General features: G+C 36.5%; 1 protein-coding gene across 1 annotated transcript in view; it reads right to left on the bottom strand.

Annotated features, from left to right (window-relative positions):
- The window catches only part of grm4 (glutamate receptor, metabotropic 4), a 159,965-nt gene extending 142,828 nt beyond the window's left edge, over positions 1-17,137 (bottom strand). Inside the window, exon 1 of the mRNA XM_056750805.1 lies at positions 16,791-17,137. The gene's annotated coding sequence lies outside the window, so the exon portion shown is untranslated. The remainder of the gene's footprint in view (positions 1-16,790) is intronic.
- Positions 17,138-20,699: the final 3,562 nt, after the last annotated feature.

Below are 20,699 nucleotides of genomic sequence, written 5' to 3'. Positions count from 1 at the left end.
ATATTTACTGAGTTCAAGTGAAATTACATCAAACTGATCCATTTTTGCAATTTACAGACCCAACTACTCAAATTTTAAATATTTAAGCTTACCGTGGTAATTCTGATTGATTTTTATGTACTTGATTAATAACTGATTTTCATTTTTTTATCACAGATAGAAATATATGACTGAAATGTAAATATATATTTATATTGAAATCATTTACATTTAATATATAGGATAATGTTCAAAAATTATAATAATAGAGTATCAAAAAAATTTTGTAAAAATAAAATAGTATTAAAAAAGTACTTAAATTACTAAAAATTTAAATAAAATATTAATTAATAAACTCATAAATGAATTAAAAACACTAAAACTAAAACATAAATTGAAACAGAATTAAAAAAAAAATAACAGAACAAATTATACAAAGATTACATTATTAAAAATTACAATATAATCCATTTAAAATAATAATATAACATTTTTAATTTAATAATAAATGCTTAAAAACATAAAAAATAATAAGATAAATATTACAAAGATGATTAAAGTAACTCATACATTTATAAAAATATTAAAAAAGAATCAAATATTAAAATAATGAACTAGTTATAAAGAATAACTAAAATAAAAGATAATAATATATACTTAAGCTGAATAAAACATTATATTGATGGAAATTAACATAACTCTCTGACCCACACAGCATAACTGTTTTAGTTTGAAAGGGTGTTAATGTGCAAATAATATACATGCTAAATAATTTCCAGTATGATATAAAAATATCCAGAATAATGTTACAATGAACTCATATTTAAACACTGATGTGGCTGTGAGGGTACACAATAAATGTTTTCTCAATAGCATTGCTTGTATTGATTACAGAATAGATGTTGTTAATGGTTAAATCGCACCACAACCACGGCACAATTATTCCATTCACAGGTTTATGCAACCCTGAAATTTACAGCGTTTTTCTGAATTGCCAGAGTAACAGTTCTAAATTACATGCAAGAGGCGTTAGACAGGCGCCTTCTCGATGATCCGGAGCACATAGTTAACACAGCCAGTGGTCAATCTTGTTTGGAATCCTGCAGTGTGTTTATACCCTGATATCTCCAGTACACCATCCATTATTCTGCGTTTTTTCACTCGACGCAACAAGTGGCAGTGAATCTGTTTGTCAGTGACAAATGTGAAAGGGCCGCTTGGAGCAGGAGGATGCAAAAGTGCCTGCAGCCATTTTAAGCTCCTCCGAAAGGGAATCAAGACGGCGACTTTGTACAAACGAACGCTCAGGAGCCAAAAATACTGGCAGGCCGCTAGTATGCATATCCTGATGGGAGTGTAAATGAAAGAGGGTGTTTTTTATGGTCGTAGATGATGCTTTTCAATCATCCGAGAGCTGAAGCTACCCCCGCAACACAACAAGAGCATCACCCGTGGGAAAGACAAAGAGAAAACACCCACGTCGCACAGCCATGGGCTTTCAAACATCACTCATTTTGCTGCATATCTCCCTGCGTGTGTGCATGTGCGTGCCCCTCTATCTAATATCCTTAGGGAATTTGCCATTTTACCATTATCACTGTCAGATAGCGTACGGCTTGAGGAAGGGAATACCAAACGAGCGAGCCACGATCTGAAACAGAACTAAAATCCATTTACGTGCAAAACGTGATTTTCCTATTTGTTGATTCAGATTTACATTTGATCAAATGTGCGTCTTTAATGAAGAGTGCATTTTCCAGATACAGGTAAAAAATACACTTGCTGTGATGTAAAGCGTTTTTGTGCCGTACGAGAGGTAATGTCACAACCCGCTTGTCATTTGTGAAAACTTATTTGTGTTTTTTCTTTTGTTTTATAACTACAATTCCAGCAGGTCTTTTTATATCAGCAGTCGGGTTGTGGTTTTGTCAATTTATCCAAAAAGCATGAAAAGCATTATTTCATTGTATTAAGTTAGGGTCAAATGAAAATTCGGTCACACTTTATTTTAAGGTCCAAATCTCGGTATTAATAAACCATTAACTATGACTTTTGCCTCAGTAAACTTCTCATTTGTTGCTTATTAATAGTTAGTAAGGTAGTTGTTAGGTTAAGTTATTAGGTAGGATTAGGGAAGTAGAATATGGTCATGTTCAATATGTGCTTTATAAGTACTAATAAACAGCCAACATGCTAAAAATATGCATCTAATAAGCAACTAGTCAATAGTGAAAATTTGTTCCCTATACTAAAGTGTTATCAAAAAAAATCAGGTGTTTTTGTCTGTATATCCGACATTTTATTCCAAAAAGGGTTAAAAAATGTACTTTTCTCAATAGAATGCTACAAAATAAAAACTAAATATTGCATTATAGAGAAATTTTTGTACAGTTTCTGAAAAGTAAACTGTACAAATGAATTAAAACAAAATATATATTACTGAGTTTCTACTTTGATTTGATTCTGATTTGTTTGTTAGCATGTTTTGACATTTGTTTGTGACCCCAACTTGTTTTTTGTCACATTTCGAAACTAAAAATCAACATGATTCTGTTACTGTCTATTTTGTGTATTTTCTCTTGAGGTTTGTTAGGTAGGAACTGAGGAAATGTTTATTTTGTTTACTTGTTTATAGAGGATTTAGATTTCGTCTCTCTGATAGATCTCTGTTTGTTTGTTTGTTTGTTTGTTTGTTTGTTAGATTGTTTTTGATGTTTTGGTTGTTTGTAATTTGTATTCGTGAGTTTATTCTGTGTAAATAAGTGTGTAAATAAGTTGTTAATATGAAAATCTTTTTTCCTTTCTGGCAAAGTGTCCCAAGCAGGTGCAGCGTGATAAAGTGATGAGCAATACCGATTATATCCACATCAATCACGGGTGCCATAGTGCCATAAGAGACAAGTGATCACAAATAATTTAATTCTGCAAAAAGTTGCATCATCATTTGTTTGCAGCTGCTGCTTGGTTTTAGAATTTGTTTGCAATATACATCAACTATGCATTTTTATTTGACAAACATATGATGAAATATGTAATTGTTGTCTAGTTTCCTTTGTCCCAGATATTTATTTTAAGACAAAAAGAGTCGTGTCAAACATGTCTGTCATTAGAGATTCAGAAGAGATGTCAACGATGTCTCAAACTGAGTTTATATTTGCCAATCCTGCAATTCAATATAATTGAAGATCTCAATATTAACTGGAGCATTTCTCAGCAAATTTACCCAAATTCAGATTCTTTTACCTAAAGCAGCAATCTACAATTTATGATATACCTTCATACTCTGTGTTTCAACAATTGTCACATTTCTTTCTATATTTTTGATTTTCGCTACCATCTAATACTAAAATGATACTTAAATGAAACACGACTGAGAACTCATGAGCCAAAAGAGAAAACTCCGAGCGATAACATTTACCTCCGGGGGAAAATGCATTCCGCTGAAGGTATTGTTTTGTGTCTAAACCCACTGGAATATCAATTTAGCTCTTGATTTCGCCAACAAGCTGTGACGACACATTCGCTAACTCCAACAGAAACACGATTACTTGCTGTACTTTTGTGAAGCGAGAGCATTGTGCTCACCTACAGCGTCATGACTCCCTCCCTGAAGGTCTGACGTATGTAGGATTGGATATAATCAGAGAGCAGGACCCCTGAAGCTGCGTTTCTGCAGATACACTGAGAAACAAAACATTTGGTGAGTTATATATGCAGTGATGGGTTGACACCCCGTGGATGCAGAAGTCATCTCCACATAGAGCTGTGAAATGAGACTGTGCTAATCTCCAACAATGGAGAAGTAAGGTCTCCGGCAGGTTAGCCAAGGTGTTGGTGTCATCGGATAATTGTCATTTCGGGAACACATCCGAGTGTTTACTAAGACCCTGAACACTGCAGGTCGACCCCGACGGGCATGAGCCAGTTTCGATGTCTTTGAGACGAATGTAAGAAGAGGGTTAGCTTTAAGAAAACTAACCATGGTTTTACAACAGTAGCAGAAAATCCATAACACCAGATATTTACTGTACAATGGTCTCACCATTAACCGTCTTCGCGAAGGAACAAAAGATGTATGCTAATGGTATCTTTATTATTTCTTTATTACGTATTTGTCAATATTGCCCATGTATTTTTAGTCTGTGCTTGGAAACAGCCATACAGTTTTTATTCAAATATGACGAGATATGACAATAATCTATTATTTTCTATTCTTAACATTATATATGATACCATTCGTTTTTATTTGGTTAATGAATCAATATTAATACATTAATAAAATATGGATTATTGATGATATACGTTTTCATCATACGTCACAATTCTGCAATTCTGTAATTTTTGAAAATAAAGTTCAACCAATAGAACATTTAGAACTGATTTACAACATGAAAATAACCTATTTAAGACCTAATTCTAAGTGTGAAATTAAGAAATTAGGCAGTCTGAAACAGACTGCCTCTGGACTTCTTCGACTTTTACATCTTGCTAAAGGGTCTGTATTAAAATTTCAATGTAATAAATTTAGAACCATAAAAGCTTCATATAATTATTACACAGCTCGTTGGAATCCTTGATTCTGATTAGTCAATCGTGACATTTGCAGGTTTGTTATTCCCAGATAACAACCGGTTAAAACAAAACAACACACGTCAACCCTGATGCAATGTTTTTTTCGGACAAATTAAAAATAAATATGTCTTTTAATAACATATATGACATTATATTTAGCCCTGCGATGGGTTGGCACTCCATCCAGGGTGTATCCTGCCTTGATGCCCGATGACTCCTGAGATAGGCGCAGGCTCCCCGTGACCCGAGGTAGTTCGGATAAGCGGTAGAAAATGGATGGATGGATGGATGGACATTATATTTACAAATGATAAAACCGAATTTGCCTTTTCGTGACATTTGAATGTTGTTTCTTACCTTAAAACCGAAAGTAAACGTATTTTCCTCGCGAAAGGTCTGCATTCGGGAAAAATTAGCTAATAAAATATTTCACATTCACATTTCACGTACAGTTTTTTCTTATGTGGCAATTAGCCGCGTAATAAGCGGGACAATGTACACACTGTCTGGGCTTATTTTTGCGATAAAGGCCGGCAGCCTGTACATTATCGCTTACATAACATACGTAATAATTCATGTATTCTCAGACCTGGTTTCTGAAAAGAAACATGAAATAATAACTTGCTTTGGAGAAAACCCAAGAATATGTTTTGTCCAGATCATGAGAACAGGACTAAAATATTACAGACCAAGACCTCTGTGTGCTTTCTTGCATGCTTCTTTTAAAACTCTGTACTGTTCGTGGATACAGTCCTCAATGCGAATAATCAGTGTTGTGTATTTCCAAACAAGATTTCACACCTAAAAAAAATCAATGGACGCTCGGGATGGACTCCAGTTGAAACGCTGCCCATTCATTCAGCTTTGATTCAAGAAATCTTCTCCCCCACATACATTATACTTCTCAGTAGTATACGTACTACCTTGTGCAATGACTTTTTTCCATCTACGCAGTTGCAACATCAGATACATGTGGGTGCACACACGTGGTGTTTAGAGAGGATAGTGATGGCCGCTGGGTTCCTCAGGTTGTGAGTGTAGGTGTAAGTAATTTATCCTGAAAATTAGACATGACGGGGAACTTATAGCCATGACGTTTGCACTGAATGCACGGGAAGTCGCTTTGAATAAAAGCTCCTGTCAAATGCATAAATGTAAATGCAAAAATGCTACAGTCTATATCAGGGCTAGCCAACTCTCTAGAGAGTTTAAAGGTCCGGTTAAACATGCAGGTTCTGCCAATCTCATAATAATCTTGAGTATCTATAGAGTAGTACTGCATACTTTGTATCTTCAAAGAGTATTTAGTTTGATCACATTTATAAAAGATAGATGCAGCTGTACGATTATTTCCGGAAAAATACGACTTCCTGGCTGTGTGCGAAGGGGGGGACTAAATCACGAGCTCACAATACATCATCAAATTGATTCACTATTAGTTCTGGTTGTCTACATTATGCAGGCGACGATGGCCAACAAAACACAGATGTATGACTTACTTTTACTTACCGCGTGTGGTTCATTTCCATCATCTTTTAGTGCTGGGACAGCTCCATCTAACAGTTTCAAACGATCAGCAAATCCAGTGTTATATCCACTGTTAATATAACATCCATCTCTGAAATGCTGTGAGCCATCAAACACACCTCAACTTCTCTAACTATTGCAAGAGTAACGAGCTCCAGCCCCACGGTGCAGCCAATCTAGACACAGCGCAGCCAATCTTGATAGTGACCACGTCAGTAAACACGTGGGTGTTTTTTGCCTTGCCGTTTGGGTGCTTTTCTGGGAGAATTGCCCAGTAAGGGCCTAAGAAAAGTTGCTACGTAACGTTTTTTCATGTTCGAAAAAAACTTTCCAAAACCTATATGAACCTTGGGGGAGTGTATCGAGCACACAAATACTAAGTAATAAGTCCAACTCCCTTTTTGACAAGTTGACCATATGAGGCATGAGAAGCCAGCACGTTTAAAATTGTAAAGAAGTCAAATGCATGAAACAGCGATAAATCAGCCCATTCTTAGTATAATACACTCAAAACTAAGCAAATCAAAGCCTTTGACAATTCTTTAAAATCACAGAAAGGTGTGTTTAAATAGAGTTGAAACTATGCTCTGGCCTTTCAGGAATGGAGTTGTTAGTCTATACTACCCACAGAAGGAGACCTATAAAACGTCTGGGATTCATTAACATTGCAGTATTCTTTTATGAAGAATTTTGCCTGAAAATGCAGATGTGGTAGTGAAATAGCATGCATCTCTTCTCCCAGGCTTGCAGAGCATGCATTATTAATTGGAGCGGCTGAAAGTAAATAATTACATCTCATTATCAAAGCCCTGGTTTCTAGTATGGAGGCTCGTCCTCTCTGTTTCCTTAATGAGACCACGAGCTGGCCCATTTTGCATTGTTAGAGATGTTAGGTTTGAAATAGGCAACTCCTCCCCAACTGCGGTACTGTATTGTAAAATCGGAGGCTGAAAGAGAACAAACTCACATTATCAGTCACCTGCTTCCTGTGCCACATCAGGATGGGCTTTCATTCAATGACTGGATTCATTATTATTGGCCCAGCGTTTTCATTCTGTTACGGTGCTCATTGTACTGATAGAGAGAGAGACAGAGAGAGAGAGAGGGGGGAGAGATTGCTGATATAGATCTAACAGATAATGATGGTTCAACGCTGGTCCAGAACAAATTTCTGTTTACTATAGAAACGTTTGAACAAGACGAAACGAAACAGTTTTGCAGTTTTTGAATGCAAATTCTGGTAGCGAGTTAGCATTTTCTCCCCAAAGTCAATTGGTTTTTTGAACAGGTGTTTGTTTCAATGCATAAAGTAAGGTGTGTGGTTTACAAGCCTCTAAATATTTTCACGTTTTCAATATATGACATAAAGCAAACCACTTGGAACCAGCTCATGATTTTTTAAAGTGTTATTATGTCTTAAAAACGGCGGTTGCTAACAAGTTGCTTAAAGCGATGTGCTTCCTTTGGAGGGATGTTAGAAGTCATTGCGCATGTAAATCTCACAAATAATGCAACACAGGCACAAATCTCGGTAACAGTCTAGAATAGGGACCAATTCTCTCACTATAAAATATGTCTATTTTTAGCATATTGGCTGTTTATTAGTACTTATAAAGCACATATTCAACATGACCATATTCTACTTCCCTAATCCTACCTAATACCCAAACCTTTAGTAAGCAACAAATGAGAATTTTACTGAGGCAAAAGTCATAGTTAATGGTTTATTAATACCGAGAATTGGAACTTAAAATAAAGTTAATTCACAGAGTAACTACTTAACATCGAACACATTTTTAATAAGGTTTGGAAAAGTTGGCTCGGTGGCGTTGATATCGAGCGAGCGTGTTGTCTGTTTAGCCTCATGTTGCCTTTTTACTTCTGGCAATTGTATTTAGACTTCAAATGTAACAAATGTTGTGTTAATTTGTGAAGGTTATCTTGATAGACAAAAAAACATAAACCTTAATTTTTTGAGATCTTCCAGAAGTCTATGGGGAAAATTCATGGGCTTTCGGTCGAGAGAACCAGTGTGGGTTGGCCTACAAAAAAACATAATTTCTGCTAACCACTAATGGATTAAAAATGTTAAGCAAATATCTTTGAGATTTAATTATACAGGTAAGACTAATAATAAATCAATAAATATATAAACCGGAAGTGGTGATAGACCAGTGTTTACATCTTACAAAGTGGTCTATAATTTAGAAACATTATAAATTATTAGAAAAGAGAGAGAGAGAGAATATGTAATATATGTAATATATTATGATATGTATATATTTTCACATTATATCTATTAATCTTACATATATTATTAATAATTTTTGAAAGTACTATATTTTATACTCTATCGTAGTGTACAGTTTACTGTGCTCATAAATATTTGCTCTTTTGCTTGCTGTGGGAAATCTTGGTGTGTTTAATAGTGCCACATCCAGGAAATTTTAATGGGGTGGCTAGATGGGCCCAATAAAAAAATCTTAGCCGGGCTGAATCACAGGATTTGCAGCTGCATAGCTGCAGATTGGTCGATGGGAGATTGAGTTAACCCGGGTGAGAAGCGTGAAGAGGAATTCTCAATAAACACACTTCCATTTGAGCCTCACAGATTCATAGGGGACCGACGGCTACATCTACATTCTGTCTTTCACTTCTAAAACTTCAAGTGAACACTAAGAAAACACGTTTTTGGTTCCACATCACTACTGTCCTGTTTACAAAATACTTTTTCTTTCCATTTCAAAAAGATACATGAAAGTGGTTTGAAAAAAAAAACTTATCGCAACTTGAGTAATGGAGAATGGAAGTCGCTTTCTCTTTAAAAGCATCCACCGGTGGCCACCGTAGATCTTGAAATGGCAGGCAAGGAGCTGATCGTTTTCATTTAACCTCAACATGTGGCCCCGGCCCCTGGTGTCACAGACAAAAAGGAAATACATAATCTGGCCGGGTGCGATAAAGGAGCGGATATGATCCAATTGGCAGTGTCAGGGCAGCGAGCGTTTGGCTGTAAGTCTGACCGAATCCAGGTCTGAGCGTGATGCTGCCGGGCTAGTTAAATGTGCTCATTTCACACGCCATTGCACATGAGGCGCATGTAGGGGGGTCCGGCTGCTCCGTGTGACAGAGGGGATCGCTTGACAGATCTCTTTGGATATCTGGGAGGAATGTGTAGAACCGTGTTGGAATCGTGTGGGTTTAGCGAGCGGGCATCTTGGCTCGGGGTAATTTATGTTACGTGGGTAGCGGAGGGCAAAGATCAATATAACAGCACAACATCTCCTCAGGTGGGTTAAGGGTGAGTTTTACTCCAGAGGCAAAATTACAGCTCGCGGTCAATCGGATGATGATAAACTCGCATAATAAAAATGTCTATGGATTTGTGCAACTGCTGTTTAAGAAAATATCTGTAGTTTTGTGTTGAATTTTGATGTGAGGTTACATTTAATTGATTTAGTAAATCAACAAATGAATTGTCTAGTCATGCATTCATTAAATCAACTGTCTGATTGGTTGATTTATTCGTTCATGCAGTCAAGTTTCCAAACATCTATTTATCTATTAACACATTTTTTTATGTATTTAATGTCTCGTTTTGTATTCTTTGATTTATTCATTTATTGATTGATTCATTCATACGTTCTTTGATTCATAAATTTATTATTTGATTCATTCATTGACTCATTGACTCATTCAGAAATTAATTATTGATTCATTCATTGATTCATTGATTCATTGATTCATTGATTCATTGATTTATTGACTAATTCATTCATTCATTCATTCTTTGATTCATAAAGCCATTCTTTGATTCATTCATTGATTCGTTGATTCATTGATTTATTCTTTGATTCATTCATCCATTCTTTGATTAATTCTTCAACTCTTTGATTCATTAATCTGTTCTGCGATTCATTCATCCGTTCTTTGATTCATTTGTTCATTCCTTGATTCATTCATCCTTGATTCATTCATCCATTCTTTGATTCATTAATCCGTTCTTTGACTCATTAAACCTGTTTTTGATTCATTGATTCATTCTTTGATTCATTCATCCATTCTTTGAATCAATCATCCATTCCTTGAATCAATCATCCATTCCTTGATTCATTCATTCATCCATTCTTTTATTAATTCTTCCACTCTTTGATTCATTAATCCGTTCTTTGATTCATTCATCCGTTCTTTGATTCATCCACTCGATCTTTGATTCATTCTTTCATTCCATGATTCATTCATCCCTTCTTTGATTCATTCATTCATTCCAGAGGTCACGATCTAACACTTGTAAAAAAAAGCAGCACGTATTTATAAAAAATAACAGAAACCACTTCTATGCAGACTACTTCAAATATCTGAGGTGTAGCATATGATTTATTGCCCCCTTTTAATTCGCCTGTCATTTTTTCATAACTCACTGTTCTGCCACATGACTAATGACCAATTACGCATCATTTATCACGGCGGGTATCCAAAAATACCTTTTTCTGCTTTTCAAGCAAGTCCTAAATCAAGCTCCCAGCGCAGTCGAGCAAAACAAAGACCGTTTAAAAGAAAATTTTGAAAGATCAGAGTTTCTGAGAAAAGCATGCTTGTCTGACGCCGATGCATAAAGCCTAATGAGACGCCTCGAACCCGAGAGGTGAACGACACCCTGTAACCATCGCTCCATCACAACCGATACACAGCCAGACTACACTACACAACCCTGTGTTTCTTTTAGTTCATTGAGTTTCCCGGAGGGAGTATGATCATGTGCCACAGATCCTCTTACCAAAAACTCTACACGGATCATTTGAGGTAATAGAGCAAGTAGGAATATTTTGATGTGTATTCTGAGGAGTCTTTAAGCAGTTGGCCGCGGCCCCTTAAAAGCAGATGGTTCGGAATGAAGAGATTTAATTTGACCTAACATGTTTCATTACACACAAAAACGCACGCATTCATGTACCAAAGCGTTTCTATTAGATTTGAACAGACCGCAGATCCTGTTTTTGATGACTATCTGAGTCTTGTTTTTGAATAAAAATATCCAAATTGACAAAATCAAGATGTATTTCACTGAGAACATGAGCTCGCTGATTTAACAAGATTTTCAAACAATATGTAGGGCAGGACTTAATTTAACCCAACAGGAATTGGTTGTATTGTAAAAGGTGGCCGTACGGTACAAAAACGGAGCCAGAACTGCATGCCAGTTAGCATTCGATTGTGAAGGTCTGTTCCTCCCTTTCAACGCATCCACCACCCACTTCTGAAGAGGCTTTCAAAAGAAGGTCAAGTTCATCCCAAATGTAATGCTTTTTCAAATCTGTTGCCTTTATTATGTTAACATTAACCTGGCATAAATTGCTTTTTGGCAAGACTTTAAAAATGGTGGTTATCTTCAACAACAGACTGAACAATGCTCAAATAGATATTCGACAATAATAACTCACGTGACCAGTGTTTCATTGTGGATGACAATGAGTGTGGTTGGTTTCAAGATTACGACAACATACATTATTGTGCAGACATATCGAGCACAACAACATCACAAATACGCATTGAGAAAGTCAACACAATCTCATGGCCATTTGTAGCTATTTTATTATTTTTACTGTAAGTTTAGGAGTCGACGTTTGATATTGCTTCCTTTTGGTGATGGGTCATTTTATATATTTTTTTTATACATTGTACGAATTTATACGAATGTACATTTTAAGCATAAATCTCATTTGTTTATTACTATGTTTTTCTATTTTTGCGTCATATCTTCAAAGCAAACATACTTCTGACTTAAAGTGATAGTTCACCCCAAAAAAGTTGGTCATCACTTAATCCGGTCATGTCTTACATGTATTTTTTTATTCTATAATTTTGATGAAAACCAGTGGGGGTGTATATGCGAGAATGTTTTTACCCCATTATCCTGTAACAAAATGACAGAACAGAATTTCAAATGTTTGCATAGGGTGTGCCTCAAATGTACCCTGAAGCATCTCCAAGGTGTTGCCGATGTAAAACACAGTAAAGGATCTGTCATGCACGTCTTCTGGGAATGCATAAAATGTAATTATTTTTGTAAAGAGGCACTTTTCTTCTAAAGTTTTGAAAAGTTCATTGGACATATCGTCTATACGGTACCTTTTCGGCAAATGGCTAGACAACACTGGATCCCATATTTGTTAAAAGAATTGGTATGATTTAATGCATTTGCATTATGCACAAATGCATTTTGGCCAATTGGAATCAGCAAAGATCTACAACATTTGCTCAGTTCAAAGAACTACTAAATGAGACATTGCGTTTGGCACAATGCACCTACTAGCTAAGAGGCAAGATTTGATGCTTCTTTTAGTGACCTCTGACCCCTTGCCCATTCTGGATGGACATGCTTTATAAATTGTATGACCATATTTCTGACCAATGTTGAAACCGGGCTTTTCTTTCTTTTCCCTCTTTTTTTGTAATATATCATTTTTAGTATTTTTTCCCCTCTTTCTTTATGCAACAATATGACTGTTAAACCACTTGTCGGTGTTATTTTATGTAATTATTTAATTAATTAATTTTTGTTACTTTTTCTTTTTTATATATACCATTTATATATATATATATATATATATATATATATATATATACATATATATATAATTTTTTTAAACAATAAAAATATTATAGCCTGTATGACTTTCCTTCTTCTGCAGAAAACACAAAAAAGACGTTTTAAAGAATACTTATAACCGAACAACAGCACTACCCATTCACTTCTATGGGATGAACCAATGCAAGTCAATGGGTTCCGCCATTGTTTGGTTACCAACTTTCTTCAAAATATCTTCTTCTGTGTTCTGTAGAAGAAGAAAGGTCGTACAGGCTTGAAACGACAAAGAATTTTCATTTTTGGGTGAACTCGCATGGTACAGCTTACATCATTATGAACGTGTAAAACTTAATATTAGTAAAATGATCTTAAATTAAATGCTGCCATGCCACAAGTCTTCAGCAAGATTGAATTTGCACAGCCTGTTAAGGCAAGGCGCGAATTATAGCACGAGAGAGAGAGAGCATCTGATAAAGCATGTCACTCTGAACTGCACTGATGTAAAGAACAGATGTGGGCGATGACCTGGTGAAAGCTATCACACTACACTCAATACACCGTCTCCTCTTGGACGCCTCTGTGCCAGAAGGTGTCATCAGATAATGTGGGCAGAAAATCCATACCCAGGAGCCTCTGACACAGGATTAAATTGAGTCAGAAGGTGCTTTTATGCTTACTCAGTTGTTTTAAGTAATTAGTTTGCGATATCAGTCGAACTCTCCCCTACAGCAAAGAGTTTTGCCGGGGACGATAGCGAGTCTGAAATATGCGCGCGGGCTGAGGACGATATTACAATAATCTTATCCACATCTGTGGCAAATTTACTCCAATCCAAATGGGGCTATCTCTGAGATACTCACAGCAGGCTCAGACTCAAAGCACGAAGAAAGGGTGACGGATTAAGAAAATATATGTGACCATACACCACAAAACCAGTCATAAGACACACAGGAGTGTTTGTGGCAGTAGCCAACAACATATTGTGTGATTCATTTTTCTTTTATGCCAAAAATCAGGATATTAAGTTAAACTTCTGATAATTGTTATCATGTATATGCAAAAGAGATCAGAACATTTTCAATTTGTAATATGTTTTCATTTTGTTATCATGAGTCTTCACAATAAAAATATATATAAAGAAATATATATAGATTCCAGATTTTCAAATAGTTGTATCTCGGTCTAATATTGTCCAATCCTGACAACCAATGGAAAGTTTAATTATTCAGCTTTCATATTATGTGTAAATTTAAATTTTGAAAAAATTTACCCTTATGATAGGTTACGGGGTCCAGGGTCACAATTGTAACTTTAAATATGATATCATGAGTGCTATAGACGGTTTCATCTTGACAACATACACAAACGTTACTGCGCATGTGCACTTTTGTAACCCCAACTGAATTTACTATTCACATTCACAAACCATAGAGTACCTGTAGATTATTTTTGATAACAATCAAAAGAAACCAAGAAGAACTGTTACTTGGCTAAACTTTCTTCTGCAATACTTTGAATTTAGACGTTACTAAGCTCAACCGCTAGATGTCAATGTACCATACGGTTTGCTTAAATGCAACCAAATACAGGACCCATTCAAGTAGTATAGTAATAAAAAAAATTAGAACAAAATTCAACAAATCGTTTATTTAATACATTTATTAAAAAAAGTATCAAATGAACAGTAACAGAAAAATAAATTAAATATAAATAGCTTTATTATTAGACACTAGCCAGACACATATCGGAAGTTAACCGGGGGACAGGTGTGTCCGATGAAACGATCTCCCTTTAAGGGATATTGATCCAAAAATAAAAATAATCTTAAATCTTTAACTTGTCCATCTGTAAGACACAAAAGTAGATATTTCGAAAAATGTTGGTAACAGAACAACATTGAACCCCTTTGACTTCCATTGCATAGCTACAAGATATTTCTTAAAATATCGTCTTTTGTGTTCCACTTTTGAACAACATGCGGGTGAATAAAATAACACAATATTTTTATTTTGAGGTGAACTTTCCCCTTAACAAAACAGCACAAAAATGGGTTACAAAAGCATATTTTACTCCACATACAATACAGCTTCTCTATCATCGAACAACGTCATCAAAGCCATCTAATTCAAAATTAAGCACATCATTATATTTATTCAAATTTGTATCTTTTTAACAAACCCCAGCATCAGTAGTTTATCTAAATAAGATTTATTTGAAATCGAACAGTCTCATTATTGTTTTTTATCTAATTAAGTAAAGCCAAGAACAAAGCATTGCTAAATCCAGGCACAAATACAATCACAAATACGGTATGTAATGCATTCTTCCAACGTCTGGTTTCTCCTAAACACTGCTTTGAAGAGAATATGAGCACCTGTCAGCGTGCAGGTTAACTGCATTCAACAGTCAAGAATGTCACGAATGTTCTTTTGACAAACAGTTGTGGTCATTCTGAAGCTATTCCTCGTATGTATTTGTATACAGAAAGGTGAAAAAGGGTGAATTAGTCAAAATATGACTTACTGGGTTTATTCAATCTGTTTGTGTTTTCCGCAGCTCTCACCGGAGGGAAACAACGTTAACCAATACAGACTCTCAACAGGAGAAATCTCAGGGTCAAATGGCATTTACAGAGCAAGAGTCCTAAGAACGCTCATGAATAATGTATAAAGCCAAGTGCTGTTTCTCTTTGCACTGAGCAGCACTTACAATACGGCTCGTGATCGGACTCTTAAAGAGACAGACTTCATCAATCGAGGGCATCTAGATATGGAAGCGGGGAAGTGGGCGATTTGTCGCAGGCCAAAAGTTTACAAGTTGGCGCCGGACCAGTTGCCTGTGATGGAAAAGTTCATTAACTCATTCAATTATATAGCAGAGACATCTTGGCCGGGTCTGAAATTGGTGCTCCTTAGCATTCTAAGCAAACACACTTTCCATTCCTGTAAAAGCCTTGTCTGGACTAATGAAGTGACTTCATACTGCAATCGCTTATGCGCACACAGACAGGCGTCTTTCTCCATTACACTGCCTTCAAGCTGCCCTCTTTTTCTCTAAAGCTTTGGTGCCGTTGGGCGCCTGTGGCTGTCTTCCAACCAAAGGCCCCAGAAGCTCCTTTTCGGTGCCAAAACACTGAAATGGAGTCCTCTGTGGTTTATGATCAATGATTTTGTACGGCTTCCACTAAGACCCAGGGAGTGAGTCATTCTTGCGACAGGCTCTCCACGCTACAGAAGTCACTGCACTCCATCAAACATTGTTATAGCAAGTCATGTAGGTGTATCTACTTCTGTGCTACATAGAAGACTCATTAGATCTGAGTAATGGAACGTAGCTCTGTATTTTGGTACAAAGTTACGGATTGCGGCTCAGAGATACATCCACCTAACAACAGGTGAATCTTGTCTAACTGATTGAAGATGATGGCAACGGAATTAGGCAGCAATGAGTATTATTCATAACAAAACGCATGAAGACATTTGGAAAAGTTTTACACAGAGGCATCTTCTGAACAAGGCCATCTGGTCCGTCGTGCCAAAGGGTTAGACATCTGCAAGGCTGATAAACATCTCTGCTTGCTCCAGACTTCCACAGCCTAGATCTACTCAAATCTCAGCAGCAATGTGACCAACACATTTGTTCAGCCATTGAAATACTCTCGTTGTGGGGAAACCCATCAATTCAACTTACAGACACGTCTTTCCACAGTAAACCTAAATTGAAATGAAATCCCGACAGGCGAGCTCTATATAAATCAATGCGTATTGCGTCCACTGTTACGCAGAGGCGTTGATGCAAATCAGTCAAACCTGTTGTATTAAATAAAGTAATGGGTTACACTTAACATTACTACATTTACTATTTTCTACGCTGAAGCAATAAAGCCAAGCACAAAATTATCATGTGAGAAATCACAAAAAGTCTTTGACCGTACCGCGCTACTGCTCACTATTTGCATGCATTATCTTTCCAAATTTCTCACAAGCATAGCGAACACCTCGATTGTTACGTGGAAACGAACAGACAGTGACACAAAACCGACCACAATGAAAGAATTCGCGCTCTTTTGCGCACGGAACGCGTGAGTGATGTTCAAAGTTGACCCATTTCCGAGCGTACTCACCGTTCCTTTATTTGGCGCTGCTGTAGTCAAACACCTTCAGCATGATCACCTGCAGATTTTGTTGTATGGCGCAGATCACTTGAGGTACGATGGCTCCCCGGTTCGACAAACTCTATTCCGCGCGTATGGAAATCAAAGGCAAATCTCCCGGAGCGCGATGCCAAGTGGAAGAAGCTGTTGCGCTGTCCAGTCAAAGTGGTGCTGAAACGGTCTCCGGGGTGAAGTACTTTCCATGTCTCCAAGCGTACGTGTCCGTTCGTACAATATCACAAAATGTTGCTCATCGCGGGTTAGGAGCTCATACCTGAAACGATGGTACCGCACTGAGGATAACTGGAGACGCCAGGCGCAGAGCAAAGGCGTGCTGAGATGTAGGCAGTGCGCTCTTCAGTCGAAGCAGCGCGTTCAACGCCCACATAGCTCTCTCTGTTTGATCACACAGACGCACACAACGCAGAACACACAGTGATTGATGAAAGAGCTCAGTAAAGGAAAAAATATTCATTTCTTTAAAAGAATATATCTGGGGAAATGACCAAATCGCGTGATCTCAATAGAGATTGGTTTTTAAATAAGGCACAGGGTCAAAAGAAGCGCTAGTGGGATTTCTGTCATCATTTGGAACCGATCCGTACGGGATCCGACAAGAATCCTCAAAGAATCCAAAAAGATCCTTGTGGTAAAATGAAATGAAGGAGGAATGGAAAGAAGGGAAGTATATGATAGAGACAATTCTCGATACCATGGGGAATGCTTTCAAATTCCAAGTTTGGGACACTGCATTATTTACTGCATATACTGGTGTTACGTTATTCTATAAGGGGAAAAGTAATTTCATCAAACGGAGATGGCATTGTTGGCTATACAGTACAAACAGACGAATATGTTTGTGCAACCAGAGGAAAATTCTGCAGACAATTGCGCATCTTTTAGTCCAAGCGAGATTCAAAAATATAAAGCGTAGGGATTCAGGGCATTGACAACCACAGAGCATTGAGCGAAAGAGGCTTAAAAAAACAGGATGTCCCAAAGGATCCTTTTTTGGAATGCTAAACATGCCCATTTATGCATTGCTGGTTTTTTAGGACAAATTCGTCTCAAAGCACGTCAGTACAAATCTGAGTATGAATACAAGGCAGAAATCCTCTTCCTTTGGTTGGTGTTGCTTTTGAGCTCTTAATATTTCATTCTGGATGCGTAATTCTAATTTATTCGCATACATGCTTTTGACTTCAGTGTCTTCTGCACCATCACTCAGGGGAATTTGATTATAAAACCACTGTAATGTAATGCAATGTGCAATATGTATTAATAGCTTACACGTGTTCACCTTTTATAGCTCGTTTTCTGGCGTTTCACTTAAAGAGACAGATTGACATTTTTTGTTTAAACAGTAGAGTTTTGATCGACAACTCAACCAATTTATTAAAGGTAGGCTAGATGGCGTTTTAATGCTTTTAATACACATACTGTATATGCCACATGACTTAAAGTGATTTTATTTCAAATAACGTGTCAGATGTTTTTGTCGTTCTTGCAATTTTATAACCCCTGAATTTCGTGCAATTTCATTATGTTGATTTTTGCAAATGTGAAGACATTTGGCATTACATGTTATCCAATTCAGCCATAATTGAATGTTCTATGACTTAGCTCAGATAGTTTATTACCAGACAGTCAATGGTGAATCTCCAATTACATTTTATTTTCTACAAATCCTGTGCTTAATGGGCGTTTTGGGAAATCTCAGAAATGAAAGGGTACTCATATTGCTCGCGTTTCGAATGGTGCAACATCTCCCCCTTCTGGCAGTTAAATAAAAAACAAAACTATTGAAAAGAATCAAACTGAACACCCCCAGATGAAAAAACACTGTAGTACACTTTACTATTTACTATAGTAAATTCCAGTGCATTGTCTCTAGCATTTAATATAGTGAATTGTAAACTTAAGTAAATACTATAGTATACTTAAATATTTAAAAGAAAAATTGAATTAAATAATGAATTCTATAATAATGTAAACTATATTATTTTACTAGGTTTACCATACTTTACTATACTCAAGTAAACTGCAGTGTTCTTCACACAGCGAACCCTAAAAACTGTTTGTATCAACACAAAACAATGCATTTAAATATACAACCATGACCAAAAATCTGACTGCACTGCGACGCCGCCACGTTTTCTGTGGCATTTAAAGTTCACAATCCCTTTCTAGAAGCAGTAAAATAATTTTGATCTACAACCACACAAGCATCGCATACAGAACTAGATTTAGTACAGTCCAGCAGTGATGTTTTGTCCCTGTCGAACAGAGCTGATACCTCTCTGGTGTCTAGCCAACACGTTTTACTGCCTAGAAACCAAGCTGCCAAAGCACTGCAGGAACATTGGCCAGCCCGCTACTGATAAACTCCTTAAGGCGGTAAATTGCAATGCTGCCAGTCTCTGCTCATCTTGGCACTACGTACAGCCATGTATCATGCAACTTTTAGTACAGATCTAGTGTTTTTTACAGCATTGATTTACCTATATACTGTCTTCTGTCTCTGTGCAAGAGCTGAGGGAGGACAGAAAATGATGAAAAGAGGAGAACAGGACTTAATGTGGGACAGATTTCTATCATCTATCATGAGTAGCTTGGTTTAACTTTTCGGGACATGTTGTTTTTTGCTAAGAAAGACAATGCTGCTTCTTCTTATTTTGGTTGTGTAGTTACCTTTTCAATCAAGTGGTATTGTAAACAGTTTTTTTAATGTAAGTTAATGCCAACATGAACTAACAACTGAAAAATCAATAGAAACCAATAAAGGAGTTATAATGGTTTTTAAAGGGACATGCGTTGGTTGTAATAGAAACTGTACTGGTTTTACTATGTGACGGAATCTATTGGTGGGATGTTAGATCATATTGGAATAATGCCCAAAACGCAAAAAAATTATTTTGTATTGGTTTTAATGGAAAAGGCTGTTGGGTTGTGGGGGTATTCTAATGCAAACGATTACAATTTATGTGATGGTTTCTATTTTTTTTTCAGCAACTCCGTAGAAAACCATCAGAAACCAATACAGAAGTTCTAATGGTTTCCATTAAAATTCCAATATGAACCATTAGCTTTTTCCATTAAAACCATTACAAAATTCCTTTTTGCAGTGTGTTTTGGGCATTATTCCAGTGTATTTAAACATCCCACCAGTAGAATCCATCACAGAGCAGTAGAACCATTGTAGTTTCCATTAAAACCAATACAAATCCCATTAAAACCATTAAAACCATTAATACTTCTTTAATGGTTTCTATTGTTTTTTTCAGCAGGGTAGAAACCAAACAGATACCATCACTGAAATTCTAACGGTTTCCATTAAAATATCATTATGAACCATTAGCTTTTTCGATTAAAACCATTACAAAATTAAATTTTCTAGTGTGGTTTGGGCATTATTACAGTAGAATTAAACATCCCACCAGTAGATTCCATCACATACCAGTAGAACCATAGCAGTTTCCTTTAAAACCATTTCAGCAGGGCTCACTGACTCGGTGAAACAATAAACCATGAAATAAGTTATAAAGGGATTTGCATTGGTTTTAATGGAAACTATAATGGTTCTACTGGTATATGATGGAATCTATTGGTGGGATATCCGTTCTGGTCCTTGATTCTGATTGGCTGAGCCGATTTCTAAGCCATTATAAAATACCCTAGGTGTTATAAAATGCAGTGTAACCCAATGCATCTTGGGTCTTATTGCTTTAATCTACGAGTAGTTTGAAAACAACACTTTCAAAATAGTTTTTTAAATACTGATGTGCCAACCATAAGGGCCATTGTTCATTTTTTTAAGTTTTGAGGAAGCTTTTCTTATCATTACTGTTGTGTCTGTTTTATACCGTACTCTTTTCAGCA

This window comes from Triplophysa dalaica, chromosome 6, assembly GCF_015846415.1.
Source record: "Triplophysa dalaica isolate WHDGS20190420 chromosome 6, ASM1584641v1, whole genome shotgun sequence".
Lineage (NCBI taxonomy): Eukaryota > Metazoa > Chordata > Actinopteri > Cypriniformes > Nemacheilidae > Triplophysa > Triplophysa dalaica.
Note: the sequence above shows the minus strand (reverse complement) of the source record. Positions and strands in the feature narration are given on the sequence as shown.